We start from the raw sequence: 3,503 nt of genomic DNA on the forward strand, positions 1-3,503 counted from the left end.
CCTGGAACAGAAGAAAAGTAAAAGGTCTTTATTTCCTGTGATGGTCTGTATATGCTTGGCCCAGGGAGTGGCACTATTACCAGGTGTGACCTTATTGGAGTAGGTGTATCACTGTGGGCGTGGGCTTTAAGACCCTCATCCTAGCTGCCTGGGAGCCAGTATTCTGCTAGCAGCCTTCAGATGAAGACGTAGAACTCTCAGCTCCTCCTTCACCATGCCTGCCTAGATGTTGGCATGTTCCCACCTTGATGATAATGGACTGAATCTCTGAACCTGTAAGCCAGCTCCAGTTAAATATTGTCCTTATAAGAGCCTTGGTCATGGTGTCTGTTCACAGCAGTGAAACCCTAACTAAGACATTTCTGTATTATATACCAGCAGCTTTTGGGCTCCAATTGGCTCTCAGGTATAAAACCTTGACATTTTGTGACTCAACGCAGTTGAGAGCATCATGACCTAGGAGGCACATCTGCCCACTTCTCCTGTCCTGACAGCGATTGCTGGCCATTTTTAGCATATTTTGTTGATTTGCATGAATTCTTCACATTTTCTAAACTATCTTTTCTGGGTCAGCGTGCTGCCCGTGTCTCTCCCTACTTACTGGCCTGTCAGTGTCTTGATAATGCCATTTGATTGAGTAGCCATTCATTTGTTTGTTTGAGACAGGGTTTCTCTGTGTAGTTCTAGGTGTCCTGGAACTTTCTCTGTAGACCAGGCTGGCCTCAAACCCACAGAGATCTGCCTGCTTCTGCCTCCCCAGCAGAGGGATTTAAGGCGTGCATCACCACCACCAGGCTAGTAGCCATTCTTAATTCTAGTATACTAGAAATATTTCAGTTTTTCCATGATGTGTGCCTGTTTTCAGACCCACGCAGTGGGAAGCTGTAGAAATAAGTCTCTACAGCACCTGTATGTGTTGAGAGTGCATCTCATTTAATTCTTTAATCTAAATGGAATTTGATTTTTGAGAACTGTGAAGTAAGGAACCATGTTTCTGTTTGGTTGTTTTGAGACAGGGTCTCACTTTGTATCCTTGGGTGACATGGAACCCACTGAGTATGTTGGGTTGGCGTCAGACTCACAGAGATCCATCCCCCTGTCTCAGCCTCCTGATTGTGCAGATTAAAGACGCATACCAGCACCATGCCCAGCTGGCTACTTTTTGCTGTGACAAATGCCTCTGGGTTGATTCTGGTGGTTTCCATTTGCTGTGGTGGGAAAAGCATGGCAGAACTCATGGCCACTGGAGGGTCTGCTGAGGTAGTTCATACTGGTGGAGCATGGCACTGAGGATGAACCAGGAGGGGAGCCGGTTTATAACCCTGGCAGGCCAGCCCAAGCGACTTGCCTTCACCAGTCAGTCCTCACAACACCCCGACACAGCACCCCTAGATGGAGACCAGGCATTCAAACATGCCAGCTGTGGGGAATGATGGTCCACATTCAAACCACAAGATCGGAGGCTATTTTCACCAGTCACTGTTCCCCGAGCTCCTCGCTGCATCCTTGGGCGCATACTTGTGTGGCTGATTGGACAGAACACAGCTGCTCCAGCATAAAGCCAGACTGCTCCAGCCTCCAGTTTCCTCCGTACTGACTAATAGCCACACCCACAAACCCAGGGATCCTGCTCCCACCTTAACCTTTAGAGGACATGTTCCCCACCAATGCTCTTCCTTAGATCTTGTCTGTAACTGGCCCTTCATCTTCCCCATATAATGTGAGGGTCACGACATAGCTTTAGTAAATAAAATCTCATTTTGAGTCTAAAAAGTCTTTGTTTCCTCTCTTAAAAACTGTTGATTTGCACACATGTGTGAACCTGTGTACCGTATGCATGTAGCAGCCTATGGGGGCCAGAAAAGAGGATCCCCTGGATTGGGGGACGTGGGTATTTGTGAGTTGCCATGTGGGTGTTGGGAACAGAATTGCTGAACCCTCTCTCCAGCCACCTGGTATTGTCTTTAATAACTTTCTCTTACTCCAAAAGATTAAGGCCCAAATAGAAAAGGAGAAAATGCAAGAAGCAGGGAACACGAGTGAGCTGCAGGTGCCGTGTTGCCACGTGTGAATGTCTTCCCATCTGCTCTCACGTGATAGAACTGACTGGGCACACAAACATTCACACACACACCGGTGCACATATGCATGCATAAGCCCACATGCACACACATGTGCATACACACATGCACACACATGTGCACACACACATGTACACACATGTGGGTGAGCACACACATGTGGGTGAACACACACATGTACACACAGTGCACACACAGTGCACACACATGTGGGTGAGCACACACATATGCACATACAGTGCACACACATGTGGGTGCATGCAATACATGCACACATGCACACACACATGCACACACACATGCACCCACATGTGTATACACACACACCTTCACTAGGGTGCAGATTCAGTGTGGTGGAGTGGAGGCCGTCTTCACACTGTGTACCCTCTGGAGTCAGGATGCCTAGCTGTGATCCTGGCAGGCATAAGTCCAGCCCTGCTGTATAGACACCTGCAGTGTGGCTGCTACTACAGGGACAGCAGTAGGGACTCACTCACCTTGTCTTGAGGCCATGTGAGCTTGACTTTGGATATGCCTGCTCACTGTAGAGATTTGGGAGACTGGTTCTGCTCCCAAAGAAACAAAAAAACTCAGAGCCAATTGTTTCTGTCTTATTTTCTGAGTTAAGCATGATGGAAGGCCACATCTAAGTAAGTTGAAAATAGCTCTTTGGACAAGTGTAAACTGAGCGTGCTAGGTGTCAGGAACACAGTGTTTCCTCGTTTAGTTGGAAACCATCCTTTTCTCTCCTAGCTTAACGTCAAAAAAAAAAAGGGAGTCTCCGTGGATTGTCTGCAGATGGTTCATCCTGTCATTCCAATGCAACCCTGTCTGTACGATAGTGGTAGGCAAAGTGGTGGTCATCTGAGAGTCACCTCACAACTCCTCATGCCCCAGCCACTGGGGACCGGCTATATGTGATGCTGTTAGCTTGGCATAAAGCAGACAGTGAATCCCTCTAACTTCCGGATTGAGGGTCCGTACAGAGGCTCAAGCACCAGTAGTATTAGTCTGCTGAAAGTACATCCTAGAAACGATTCCTCCAGTGGCCTTTTGTACTGAGGGTGGTACTGCTGCCCCCTACTGGTAGAGGAAGACACAGTCAGAGCCCTGAGCTAAGATCCCAGGTTCAAGAGGGTTAGGATCCCACAGCAGGCTGGGTGCAGAGGCTGCCTGTTAATACCCAAGCCCTGAGAGGAAGACTACCCAGCCTGGTGACCTTAAAGTGATAGTGTCAGTACTTTAAGCTAGTTCCAGACAGGATTTGCTCCTTCCCTCCCACTCACCATTTCAACTCTTAGTCTTGTATTACATTTAATTTATTTGTGTATGTGCACACACCACAGTGCACACGCAGGTCAGAGGACAGCTTGTGGGAGTTAGTTTTCTCCTTCTACAATGTGCGGCCTGGAGTGAAGCTCA

This window comes from Grammomys surdaster, unplaced genomic scaffold (genome assembly GCF_004785775.1).
Source record: "Grammomys surdaster isolate TR1022 unplaced genomic scaffold, NIH_TR_1.0 167, whole genome shotgun sequence".
NCBI lineage: Eukaryota > Metazoa > Chordata > Mammalia > Rodentia > Muridae > Grammomys > Grammomys surdaster.